At 42.4% G+C, this 14,374-nt stretch overlaps 1 pseudogene; it reads right to left on the minus strand.

The window, feature by feature from the left end:
• Positions 1-9,716: 9,716 nt before the first annotated feature.
• On the minus strand, positions 9,717-10,767 carry LOC100454605 (PRELI domain-containing protein 1, mitochondrial-like; annotated as a pseudogene).
• Positions 10,768-14,374: the final 3,607 nt, after the last annotated feature.

The following is a 14,374-nucleotide window of genomic DNA, read 5'->3' on the forward strand; positions in this document are numbered from 1 at the left end:
AATGTGCAGGTTAGTTACATATGTATACATGTGCCATGCTGGTGTGCTGCACCCATTAACTCGTCATTTAGCATTAGATATATCTCCTAATGATATCCTTCCCCCCTCCCCCCACCCGGCAACAGTCCACAGAGTGTGATGTTCCCCTTCCTGTGTCCATGTCTTCTCATTGTTCAATTCCCACTTCGGAGTGAGAACATGCAGTGTTTGGTTTTTTGTCCTTGCAATAGTTTACTGAGAATGATGATTTCCAATTTCATCCATGTCCCTACAAAGGATGTGAACTCATCCTTTTTTATGGCTGCATAGTATTCCATGGTGTATATGTGCCACATTTTCTTAATCCAGTCTATCATTGTTGGACATTTGGGTTGATTCCAAGTCTTTGCTATTGTGAATAGTGCCACAATAAACATACGTGTGCATGGGTCTTTATAGCAGCATGATTTATAGTCCTTTGGGTATATACCCAGTAATGGGATGGCTGGGTCAAATGGTATTTCTAGTTCTAGATCCCTGAGGAATCGCCACACTGACTTCCACAATGGTTGAACTAGTTTACAGTCCCACCAACAGTGTAAAAGTGTTCCTATTTCTCCACATCCTCTCCAGCACCTGTTGTTTCCTGACTTTTTAATGATTGCCATTCTAACTGGTGTGAGATGGTATCTCATTGTGGTTTTGATTTGCATTTCTCTGATGGCCAGTGATTGTGAGCATTTTTTCATGTGTCTTTTGGCTGCATAAATGTCTTTTGAGAAGTGTCTGTTCATGTCCTTCGCCCACTTTTTGATGGGGTTGTTTGTTTTTTTCTTGTAAACTTGTTTGAGTTCATTGTAGATTCCGGATATTAGCCCTTTGTCAGATGAGTAGGTTGTGAAAATTTTCTCCCATTTTGTAGGTTGCCTGTTCACTCTGATGGTAGTTTCTTTTGCTGTGCAGAAGCTCTTTAGTTTAATTGGATCTTATTTGTCAATTTTGGCTTCTGTTGCCATTGCTTTTGGTGTTTTAGACATGAAGTCCTTGCCCATGCCTATGTCCTGAATGGTAATGCCTAGGTTTTCTTCTAGGGTTTTTATGGTTTTAGGTCTAACGTTTAAGTCTTTAATCCATCTTGAATTAATTTTTGTATAAGGTGTAAGGAAGAGATCCAGTTTCAGCTTTCTACATATGGCTAGCCAGTTTTCCCAGCACCATTTATTAAATAGGGAATCCTTTCCCCATTTCTTGTTTTTGTCAGGTTTGTCAAAGATCAGATGGTTGTAGATATGCGGCATTATTTCTGAGGGCTCTGTTCTGTTCCATTGATCTATATCTCTGTTTTGGTACCAGTACCATGCTGTTTTGTTTACTGTAGCCTTGTAGTATAGTTTGAAGTCAGGTAGCGTGATGCCTCCAGCTTTGTTCTTTTGGCTTGGGATTGCCTTGGCAATGCAGGCTCTTTTTTGGTTCCATATGAACTTTAAAGTAGTTTTTTCCAATTCTGTGAAGAAAGTCATTGGTAGCTTGATGGGGATGGCATTGAATCTATAAATTACCTTGGACAGTATGGCCATTTTCACGATATTGATTCTTCCTACCCATGAGTATTGAATGTTCTTCCATTTGTTTGTATCCTCTTTTATTTCATTGAGCAGTGGTTTGTAGTTCTCCTTGAAGAGGTCCTTCACATCCCTTGTAAGTTGGATTCCTAAGTATTTTATTCTCTTTGAAGCGATTGTGAATGGGAGTTCACTCATGATTTAGCTCTCTGTCTGTTATTGGTGTATAAGAATGCTTGTGATTTTTGTACATTGATTTTGTATCCTGAGACTTTGCTGAAGTTGCTTATCAGCTTAAGGAGATTTTGGGCTGAGACAATGGGGTTTTCTAGATATACAATCATGTCATCTGCAAACAGGGACAATTTGACTTCCTCTTTTCCTAATTGTATACCCTTTATTTCCTTCTCCGGCCTAATTGCCCTGGCCAGAACTTCCAACACTATGTTGAATAGGAGTGGTGAGAGAGGGCATCCCTGTCTTGTGCCTGTTTTCAAAGGGAATGCTTCCAGTTTTTGCCCATTCAGTATGATATTGGCTGTGGGTTTGTCATAGATAGCACTTATTATTTTGAGATATGTCCCATCAATACCTAATTTATTGAGAGTTTTTAGCATGAGGGTTGTTGAATTTTGTCAAAGGCCTTTTCTGCATCTATCGAGATAATCATGTGGTTTTTGTCTTTGGTTCTGTTTATATGCTGGATTACATTTATTGATTTGCATATATTGAACCAGCCTTGCATCCCAGGGATGAAGCCCACTTGATCATGGTGAATAAGCTTTTTGATGTGCTGCTGGATTCGGTTTGCCAGTATTTTATTGAGGATTTTTGCATCAATGTTCATCAAGGATATTGGTCTACAATTCTCTTTTTTGGTTGCGTCTCTGCCCGGCTTTGGTATCAGATGATGCTGGCCTCATAAAATGAGTTAGGGAGGATTCCCTCTTTTTCTATTGATTGGAATAGTTTTGAAGGAATGGTACCACTTCCTCCTTGTACCTCTGGTAGAATTCGGCTGTGAATCCATCTGGTCCTGGACTCTTTCTGGTTGGTAAGCTATTGATTATTGCCACAGTTTCAGAGCCTGTTATTGGTCTATTCAGAGATTCAGCTTCTTCCTGGTTTAGTCTTGGGAGGGTGTATGTGTCGAGGAATTTATCCATTGCTTCTAGATTTTCTAGTTTATTTGCATAGAGGTGTTTCTAGTATTCTCTGATGGTGGTTTGTATTTCTGTGGGATTGGTGGTGATATCCCCTTTATCATTTTTTATTGCATCTATTTGATTCTTCTCTCTTTTCTTCTTTATTAGTCTTGCTAGAGGTCTATCAATTTTGTTGATCCTTTCAAAAAACCAGCTTCTGGATTCATTAATTTTTTGAAGGGTTTTTCGTGTCTCTATTTCCTTCAGTTCTGCTCTGATTTTACTTATTTCTTGCCATCTGCTAGCTTTTGAATGTGTTTGCTCTTGCTTCTCTAGTTCTTTTAATTGTGATGTAAGGGTGTCAATTTTAGATCTTACCTGCTTTCTCTTGTGGGCATTTAGTGCTATAAATTTCCCTCTACACACTGCTTTAAATGTGTCCCAGAGATTCTGGTATGTTGTGTCCTTGTTCTCATTGGATTCAAAGAACATCTTTATTTCTGCCTTCATTTTGTTATGTACCCAGTAGTCATTCAGGAGCAGGTTGTTCAGTTTCCATGTAGTTGAGTGGTTTTGAGTGAGTTTGTTAATCCTGAGTTCTAGTTTGATTGCACTGTGGTCTGAGAGACAGTTTGTTATAATTTCTGTTCTTTTACATTTGCTGAGGAGAGCTTTACTTCCAACTATGTGGTCAATTTTGGAATAGGTGTGGTGTGGTACTGAAAAAAATGTATATTCTGTTGATTTGGGGTGGAGAGTTCTGTAGATGTCTATTAGGTCTGCTTGGTGCAGAGCTGAGTTCAATTCCTGGATATCCTTGTTAACTTTCTGTCTCCTTGATCTGTCTAATGTTGACAGTGGGGTGTTAAAGTCTCCCATTATTATTGTGTGGGAGTCTAAGTCTCTTTGTAGGTCACTCAGGACTTGCTTTATGAATCTTGGTGCTCCTGTATTGGGTGCATATATATTTAGGATAGTTAGCTCTTCTTGTTGAATTGATCCCTTTACCATTATGTAATGGCCTTCTTTGTCTCTTTTGATCTTTGTTGGTTTAAAGTCTGTTTTATCAGAGACTAGGATTGCAACCCCTGCCTTTTTTTGTTTTCCATTTGCTTGGTAGATCTTCCTCCATCCCTTTATTTTGAGCCTATGTGTGTCTCTGCACGTGAGATGGGTCTCCTGAATACAGCACACTGATGGGTCTTGACTCTTTATCCAATTTGCCAGTCTGTGTCTTTTAATTGGAACATTTAGCCCATTTACATTTAAAGTTAATATTGTTATGTGTGAATTCGATCCTGTCATTATGATATTAGCTGGTTATTTTGCTGCTTAGTTGATGCAGTTACTTCCTAGCCTCGATGGTCTTTACAATTTGGCCTGATTTTTCAGTGGCTGGTACCAGTTGTTCCTTTCCATGTTTAGTGCTTCCTTCAGGAGCTCTTTTAGGGCAGGCCTGGTGGTGACAAAATCCCTCAGCATTTGCTTGTCTGTAAAGTATTTTATTTCTCCTTCACTTATGAAGCTTAGTTTGGCTGGATATGAAATTTTGGGTTGAAAATTCTTTTCTTTAAGAATGTTGAATATTGGTCCCCACTTTCTTCTGGCTTGTAGAGTTTCTGCCGAGAGATCCACTGTTAGTCTGATGGGCTTCCCTTTGTGGGTAACCCGACCTTTCTCTCTGGCTGCCCTTAACATTTTTTCCTTCATTTCAACTTTGGTGAATCTGACAATTATGTGTCTTGGAGTTTCTCTTCTCGAGGAGTATCTTTGTGGTGTTCTGTGTATTTCCTGATTCTGAATGTTGGCCTGCCTTGCTAGATTGGGGAAGTTCCCCTGGATAATATCCTGCAGAGTGTTTTCCAACTTGGTTCCATTCTCCCCGTCACTTTCAGGTACACCAATGAGACGTAGATTTGGTCTTTTCACATAGTCCCATATTTCATGGAGGCTTTGTTCATTTCTTTTTATTCTTTTTTCTCTAAACTTTCCTTCTTGCTTCATTTCATTCATTTCATCTTCCATCACTGATACCCTTTCTTCCACTTGATTGCATCGGCTCCTGAGACTTCTGCATTTTTCACGTAGTTCTCGAGCCTTGTCTTTCAGCTCCATCAGCTCCTTTAAGCACTTCTCTGTATTGGTTATTCTAGTTATACATTCGTCTAAATTTTTTTCAAAGATTTTAATTTCTTTGCCTTCGGTTTGAATTTCCTCCTGTAGCTTGGAGTAGTTTGGTCATCTGAAGACTTCTTCTCTCAACTCGTCAAAGTCATTCTCCATCCAGCTTTGTTCCATTGTGGGTGAGGACCTGCGTTCCTTTGGAGGAGGAGAGGCACTCTGATTTTTAGAGTTTCCAGTTTTTCTGCTCTGTTTTTTCCCCATCTTTGTGGTTTTATCTACTTTTGATCTTTGATGATGGTGAGGTACAGATGGGTTTTTGGTGTGGATGTCCTTTCTGTTTGTTAGTTTTCCTTCTAACAGACAGGACCCTCAGCTGCAGGTCTGTTGGAGTTTGCTAGAGGTCCACTCCAGACCCTGTTTGCCTGGGTATCAGCAGTGGTGGCTGCAGAAAAGCGGATTTTCATGAACCGCAAACACTGCTGTCTGATCGTTCCTCTGGAAGTTTTGTCTCAGAGGACTACCCGGCCATGTGAGGTGTCAGTCTGCCCCTACTGAGGGGTGCCTTCCAGTTAGGCTGCTCGGGGGTCAGGGATCAGGGACCCACTTGAGGAGGCAGTCTGCCCGTTCTCAGATCTCCAGCTGTGTGCTGGGAGAACCACTGCTCTCTTCAAAGCTGTCAGACAGGGACATTTAAGTCTGCAGAAGTTACTGCTGTCTTTTTGTTTGTCTGTGCCCTGCCCCCAGAGGTGGAGCCTACAGAGGCAGGCAGGCCTCCTTGAGCTGTGGTGGGATCCACCCAGTTTGAGCTTCCCGGCTGCTTTATTTACCTAAAAATCCTGGGCAATGGCGGGTGCTCCTCCCCCAGCCTCACTGCCGCCTTGCAGTTTGATATCAGACTGCTGTGCTTGCAATCAGCGAGGCTCCGTGGGCATACGACCCTCTGAGCCAGGTGCGGGATATAATCTCCTGGTGTGCCGTTTTTTAAGCCTGTCGGAAAAGGGTCGTATTAGAGTGGGAGTGACCTGATTTTCCAGGTGCCGTCTGTCACCCCTTTCTTTGACTAGGAAAGGGAACTCCCTGACTCACTTCCCGAGTGAGGCAATGCCTCGCCCTGCCTCGGCTCGCGCCCGGTGCACTGCATCCACTGTCCTGTGCCCACTGTCTGGCACTCCCTAGTGAGATGAACCCGGTACCTCAGATGGAAATGCAGAAATCACCCATCTTTTGCATCGCTCACGCTGGGCGCTGTAGACCGGAGCTGTTCCTATTTGGCCATCTTGGCTCGATCCCTAATTTGTTATATTTTTAGTAGAGATGGGGTTTCATCATATTGGTCAGGCTGGTCTCGAACTCCTGACCTCAGGTGATCTGCCCGCCTTGGCCTCCCAAAGTGCTGGGATTACAGGTGTGAGCCACTGGGCCCAGCTGGCTTTTGTAATTCTTAAAACATTTCTTTTGCCCTATTCACTTGTGGGATAATCATACAACTGATCATTGTGTATCTATCTCTTCCACTACATCCATCCCAACAGAACGGTGTCTGATGAGCAACAAAACAAAAACTGCCAAATGGATTAGTTGAAAGGGAGAAATACAGTTCTTTCTTTTCTTTTTTTTTTTTGAGATGGAGCCTTGCTCTGTCACCCAGGCTGGAGTGCTGTGGCGCGATCTCTGCTCACTGCAACCTCAGCCTCCCAGGTTAGCTGGGACTACAGGCACACACCACCATGCCTGGGTAATTTCTTTTGTATTTTAGTAGAGATGGGGCTTCACTATGTTGCCCAGGCTGGTCTCTAACTCCTGAGCTCAGGCAATCTGCCCACCTTGGCCTCCCAAAGTCCTAAGATTACAGGCATGAGCCACTGCACCTGGCCCAGTTCTTTCTTAAGTAAACAATGTCGAACCAAACCTTTGCCTTTTACCCATTGTGAATCAGGGTAGTGGCCTCTATCAGGCCATTTTCCTTCTTAAGGAAGTATTAGGTTGGTGCAAAAGTAATTGTGGTTTTTGTTATTACTTTTAAATTACTTTTAATGGCAAAAACCACAATTACTTTTCACCAACCCAATAAGTCTCTCTGGTCCTGTCTTCTGTAGCATATCTCTCAGATTGTGCTTATCATAACAGTGACTTTTCAAAATGCAACTGATACATGCCTGCATTTGCCACTAGAATATATTGGTCATAATTTTTAACACTTTTTGAGGCATCACTGTGTTTATACATGACTCATTGATTGAATGTTATTTTTTTCCAGGCACTGAGAATATGGTAGTAAACAGATACATGTTATTCTAGTCTGTGATAAAAATGGCATACCTCAGGGAGATGAGGCAGGTAGAACTTAACCCCTCTTCTTCCTGAGTACTGCCAGGCTGCTGTGCTTTTTTTTTTTTTTTTTGTGACAGAGTCTCTGTCACCCAGGCTGGAGTGCAGTGGCATGATCTCAGCCCACTGCAACCTCCACCTCTTAGGTTCAAGTGAGTCTCCTGTTTCAGCCTCCCAAGTAGTTGGGATTACAGGTGCATGCCACCACGCCTGGCTAATTTTTGTATTTTTTTAGTAGAGACAGGGTTTTGCCATGTTGGCCGGGCTGGTCTCGAACTCCCGACCTCAGATGATCTGCCTGCCTTGGCCTCCCAAAGTGCTAGGATTACAGGCATGAGCCATCACTGCTGTGTTATCTTGATTCACAGTTGTGCTGTCTTCTCCCTCACTGATGCCTCTGAAATTGTGTGGTTTGTAGGGCTGGGAGCTTGCACATTACGTACTGTTATTCTGGTTTTGGTCATAACAATGTCTTCTTTCTTGTTGGCATCTCTCTTCTCCATGGTAACTTCTTGAAGCTGCCAGAATGATAGAATTTTTTTTTTCTTTTCCTCTCTGTTGAGCCACTCCTGCATGGTTGCCAAGGGAAACCAGATAAGTATTAAGTATAATATTAATTTGAATATTTTATGTCTACATAAAGTGCATGACTTGTATGACATCTATTTTAAACTAGCTTCAGGCTTTTCCTGTATTTACCTTACTTAGGCTTTTTTGTTTTTGTTTTTTTTTTGAGTTTTCTTTTTGGTTCTCTAAGATAACTGAGTGGACCCAGTCGATGAGGCTTAGGAACTCAGCTGACTGGCCCTGTACCTGGCTCTCATGGTAACTTGTATTTAACATTTGTCATATGGTTATGAAATAATTATTTGAGTAATTTTTAAATGTTTGTTTATCAGACTGGGCTGCTTTTTAAGGTCAGGGACTATGTCTATATTGTTCTTTCCTGTCTTTCCACTGTGCTATAGCACAGTGCCTGGTGCACAGGTATTAATTTTTTTTTTTTTTTTTGTCGAATGAGAAACAAGAGGAAAAAAGATAAGACGCAAAGACCACAAAGAACATGATCCAAAATACCCCTGTTTAGAAGTTACCTACTGATCTAGATGCCCAGGACCTTATTTGCCTCTAACCTCCTATTCTATTGTTTAAGGCCACCCTCCAACCATGAGTAGAAGTTAGGGTATGAATTGGTACGCAGTTGTTGTCATTTTATTTCCTCTTCCAAGTAATCTCACAATAAAAGAAGACTTCAAGATTTCTGATACCAGAAAAATAGTACATATAAAAATCTTTCAGCTAAAAATACCTGGAAATACTAGATAAAAGTTAACAAGCATTATTTTAAATACATTTCTGAGATGAGTCTTCCTTTTTAAAATTTATTCTGAGCTGGGTGTGGTGGCTCATGCCTCTAATCTCAGCACTTTGGGAGGCTGAGGCGGGCAGATCACCTGAGGTCAGGAGTTCGAGACCAGCCTGGTCAACATGGCGAAACCCTGTCTCCACTAAAAATACAAAAATTAGCTGGACGTGGTGGCATGCACCTGTAGTCTCAGCTACTCGGGAGGCTGGGGAAGGAGAATTGCTTGAACCTGGGAGGGCAGAGGTTGCAGTGAGCCGAGATTGCACCACTGCACTTCAGCCTGGGCAACAGAACGAGACTCTGTCTCAAAAAAAAAAAGAAATCTATTCTTATAATTCCTCCCCCAACCCTTTTTTCAGTGCACAATCCAGTAACATTTAATATAATAATTAATATGATTTGATTTAGGTCTGCTTTTTTTTGTTTGTTTATTTTCTGTTAGTATAGGACCTACTTCATTTGTATAGGTCCATTTAACACTCTACTTGTCATTTTGTGCTATAGTTATCATATGTAACGCATCTACATACATTATAAACTTCAAAAAATAATGCTATAAATGCTATAACTTAAACATCTATATGTATTCCAAATAAATTAAGAGGAAAAATTGTAATGTGTTCAGATATTTACAATTCCTGATGATTTAAAATCATTCCTAGGCTGGGCACAGTGGTTTATGCCTATAATCTCAGCACTTTGGGAGGTCAAGGTGGGTGGGTCACTTGAGCCCAGGAGTTTGAAATACCCTGGGCAACATGGCGAAATCTTGTCTCTACTAAAAATACGAATAAATTTGCCCAGGTGTGGTGGCATGCTCCTGTGGTCCCAGCTACTTGGAGGCTGAGGTGGGAGGATTGCTTGAGCCTGGGAGGCAGAGGTTGCAGTGAGCCACAATCATGCCACTATACTCCAGCCTGGGTGACACAGCCAGACCCTGTCGCTAAATAAATTAATAAATAAATTCATTCCTAAAGATGCAAGTTTTCCTTTGGTGTCATTTCTGCCAATCTGATGAACTCCCTCTAGCATTTCTTTTTTTTTTGAGGGGGGTTGCTAACTGAATTCAACAAGTATTTATTGAGTGTCTATTATGTGCTAGATACTGAGACACATCAGAGAACAAAACCAAAAGCCCTGCCCTCATCGGGCTTACAGTCTAGCACTTACCGCCAGTTAACCTGCAGGCTACCTGGAACCCCAGGCAAGTCACCGCACCTCTGTGCCTTGGTCCTCAGCTGCCCAATGGGAGATCAAGCAGACCTGGCTCAGACATGAATCATGTGCTTGGTGTACTGCAGATGCCAAACTGCATCCCCACAACCCACCACCCAGACAGTAGATAGGGCTGGAAGTTGATTTTTAATGATAAAGTACAATGGAGGGAGGGCAGAGGGGCTAAGCCTAGCTGTCTGGGGTGCTGTGGTGGTGGTGGGCTGGCTACACAAACTGTTGTTGCTGCTGCTGCTTCTTGGTGGCCGCCTTGCTGGCGAGGTCCTTGGCCTTCTCTGTACCTGCCAGTGCTGTCTCCTTTGCCTTCTCTTTGGCTTCCTTGGCTGTCTCAACAAGTGTTTTGGAAGGGGCCTCGCCTTGCAGCTTCGCCAAGATATATTCAAAACCCTTCATAGTCTTGGTCACATTGCTTTTGAACCAGGCAAGACCAAATTCCTGGACAGCTCTGGAGACACCAAATAAGCCAGAGGAGACCCAGGCTTCCCGGCGGATTTCGGTCCAGCCACTGTTGTCAGAGTTCACACAGTAAACACATCGTTCCTCCACCACCATCAGCCGGGCGTGGTTGATGTTCCAGGTGAAGGTAGTCATGGTCTGATTCTGTGGGTCCACAATAGAGTCCTCCAGGATGTACACCGAGTGATCAACATTGGCAGCAAACAGTCACTCGGCCCAGCTGGGCATCCCGTTGGTCTCGGTCAGGAGTCGCCCAGACAGCAGTTTCTGGTCAGGGGTTACCTCCCGGTGTACTATGTCTTCCGTCAAGACATGTTTGCTATAGGGATTCGGGTACCACTGCCAGAAGGCGGCGAACACTTGGTGCCAGGAACTCGGGAACACGCTCTGGCCCAGGAAATACTTCACCATGGTCCCGGCCTGAGCAGGCTCAGCACCCGCACAGCATCAGGGGTGCGGAGCCTGGGAGGCACGCGGGGTCCGCGCTGGGCCGGGGCTCGGCGCACACCCGCCGCCAGGCTCGTAGCTCAGTCACCACCGCACCGCGCCCAAGCAGCTGCCGCCGCCGCCGCCGCCGCCATGAGTTGTCCGGCCCAGCATTCCTTGTAATGCACGTCTGGTGGTAATGAAGTCTCTTAGTTTTCCTTTATTTAAACACTTATTTAGTTTTTTTGTTGTTTGTTTTCATTTTCATAGGATATTTTGGCTGGATATAGAATGTGAAATGACAGTTTAATTCTTCAAGCACTTGAAAAATATTCACTGCCTCCTGGCCCCCACAGCTTCTGATAAAAAGTCCAATGCCATTGAATAATGTTCCCCCTGGAATGTAATATATTGCTTTTTTTCCTGGCTACTTTCACAGTTTCCTGTTAATTTTTGGTTTTCAGCAGTGTATTGGTTATTTATTGCTGTGTAACAAATTGTTCCAAAACTTAGCTGGTAAAACAATAGATACTTATTATCTCATAATTTCTGTGGATTGGGAATCTGGGTGTAGCTTTCTTGATCTTCTGCTTTGGCTTCGAGTCTCCTCACAAGGCTATGGTCTTCTCAGGCTTGACTGTGAAGAATTTTCACAGAGTTCATTCACGTGGTGGTTGCCAGCATTCCGTTCCTTGTGGCTGTTGGCCAGAGACATGTCAGTTTTTCATGAGCTATTGGTCAGAGACTTTCCTTAGTTCCTTGACACATGGTCCCCTCCATACATCATCTCACAACATGGCAGTTTGCTTCATGTACACACACACACACACACACACACACACACACGCACAGACACAGAGAGAGGGCGCTCTACCATAAGGGAAGTCACAATTTTTGTAACCTAATCATGGAAGTGACATCCCATTAGTTTTGTTGTATTCTATTCATTAAAAGCAAGTCACTAGGTTCAGCTCATACTTGAGGGAAGGGGATTATACAAAGGTATGAGCACCAGGAGGTTGAGGTCAGTGGGGGCCATGTCAAAACTGTCTATCACAAGCAGTCTGACTAGGATATGTCTAGATGTGGTTTTCCTTGTATTTATCCTGATTAGGGTTTCTTGAATCTATCCATTTGTCTTTCACCAAATTTGGGGAGTTTTGTTGCTATCATTTGTTCATACATTTCTTTTCTACTGCATTTTCTCTCTTCTTTCTTTTTGGGGCTCCAGTTGCCCCTATATCAACCCCTTTGATATTGTCCTTCAGCTTCCTCAGGCTCTATTAGTTTTTTTAAAAAAAGTTTCATTTGTTTTTCAGATTGGATAATTTTTATTGTTCTATTAACTGACTTTCCTCTCTTGTGTTTGTTCTGCTATAAAGTTCATCCAGTGAGTTTTTAATTTCAGATGTTACATTTTTTCAGTTCTACACTTTCCATTTAAAATATACAGTTATGTTGTAACCATTATTACTCATTTCTTCAGATTTTATAGTATAACGGTAGCCTTAAAAAATGGAAGTGATTAGGCCTCTCAATACCTCCGAAAAGACTGATACTTAGCAGGTATTCACAAATGTTTGTTGACTTCAATTTAATTGTAATAAAGTGAAAGAAACATCAAGCCATAGAAAGCCAAGGAAGGAAGCAAGGAACATCAGGTATCTTTACTGACTTGTTTTGAGAAATCAGGCACATTGATAAATTTGATTAGTGGAATACCAAAAAAAATTACATATTTTCATTCACAGACAAGGAAGATTTCTTTTTTTACTTTTCTTTTTTCTTTTTTTTTTTTTAGACAGAGTATCTCTCTGCTGTCCAGGCTATAGTGCAGTGGCATGATCTCGGCTCATTGCAACCTCTGCCTCCCAGGTTCAAGCGATTCTCTTGCCTCAGCCTCCCGAGTAGCTGGGATTACAGATGCCCACCATCACGCCCAGCTAATTTTTATATTTTTAGTAGAGATGGGGTTTTGCCATGTTGGCCAGGCTGGTCTTGAACTCCTGGCCTCAAGTGATCCACATGACTTGGCCTCCCAAAGTGTTGGGATTACAGGCGTGAGCCACCACACTGGCCCGGAAGATTTTATTTTATTTTGTTTTATTTTATTTTATTTATTTATTTAGAGACCGAGTCTCACTTTGTCGTCCAGGCAGGAGTGCAGTGGTGCAATCTGGGCTCACTGCAACCTCCACCTCCCCGGTTCAAGTGATTCTCCTGCCTCAGCCTTCCAAGTAGCTGGGATTACAGATGTGCATTGCCACGCCTGGCTATTTTTTGTGTTTTTAGTAGAGACAGGGTTTCACTATGTTGGCCAGGCTGGTCTCAAACTCCTGACCTCAGGTGATCCACCTGCCTTGGCCTCCCAAAGTGCAGGGATTATAGGCGTAAGCCACCTCACCTAACCACAGACAAGGAAGGTTTTAAATCTGTGTGGCAGACAGACTGTAAGGTAGCCCTTATGATTTCTGCCTTCTAGGGTTCATGCCTTTGTGTAATCCCCTTCCCATAAACATAGACAGAACTTGTGACTTACTTTTAACCAATAGAATATGACAAAGGTGACGCGGTGTTGCTTCTGTGATTATGTTATGTAAGTCTCTGTCTTGCTAACAGACTCACTTTACAGACTCTCCTTGCTGGCTTGATGAAGTAAATGGCAATATTGGGGAAACCTATATGATAAGGTCATGCAGATGACCTCCAGCCTCCAGCCAGCAAGAAGCTGGGCCCTCAGCCTTACAACTGCAAAGAAATGAATTCTGCCAACCATTTGAATGAGTTTGGAAGTAGATTTTCCCCTAGTTGAGCATCCAGATGAGAACACAGCCCAACTAACACCTTGATTGCAGCCTCGAGGAGGACCTAGCTAAGCCCTTCCTGGACTCCAGACTTACAGAAACTGTGAAATAATAAATGTGTGTTGTTTTAAGCCCCTAAATTTGTGTAATTTTTATGCAGAGATAGAAAACTAATGTAATCTGCATAGTTACAGACTTTTGCTACCTCTTATTTTGTTGAGAGCAATTTTTCAAACTGATTTTTATGCCTGATATACAACTTGAACTTTAGGAAATGAAATATTCTGAGATCAGCAGTTTTATAGTATAATTGTAGGGACAACAGGACTCTGGGGAAACCCACAAGAAAAGCATTTTTTAACAAGATCTCATGCCAGCAATTTCACTCTTGGGAATCTGTTCGTAGAAATAAAAGCCCATTCAGTAAGTGAGGATAAATATGTAAGTGTTTTTTAAATTGCATTGTAGTGGCAAAAGAACTGGAAACAAATTTTTCATAGCTATTGCCAAATTGCTATCCAAAAAGGCTGTTAAAATGTCCATTTCCACCAGCAATGTATAAGTACCCTTTTCCTTATCTCCCTGTAATGGAAAACTCCTATTCATCTATATTAGTTTCCTAGGGCTGCCGTAATAAAGTGCCATAGACTAGATGGCTTGAACAACAAAAATCTATTGTCTCACAATTCTGGAGGCTTGAAGTCTGAGATCAAGGTGTCAGCAGCAGGTTGGTTTCTTTCTTTCCTTTTTTTTTTTTTTTTTTGAGACCAAGTTCTGCTCTTTTTGCCCAGGCTGGAGTGCAATGGTGTGACCTCGGGTCACCGCAACCTTTGCCTCCTGGGTTCAAGCGATTCTCCTGCCTCAGCCTCCTGAGTAGCTGAGATTATAGGCATATGCCACCATGCCTGGTTAATTTTGTATTTTTAGTAGAGATGGGGTTTCTCCATGTTG

This window comes from Pongo abelii, chromosome 1 (assembly GCF_028885655.2).
Source record: "Pongo abelii isolate AG06213 chromosome 1, NHGRI_mPonAbe1-v2.0_pri, whole genome shotgun sequence".
Classification (NCBI taxonomy): domain Eukaryota; kingdom Metazoa; phylum Chordata; class Mammalia; order Primates; family Hominidae; genus Pongo; species Pongo abelii.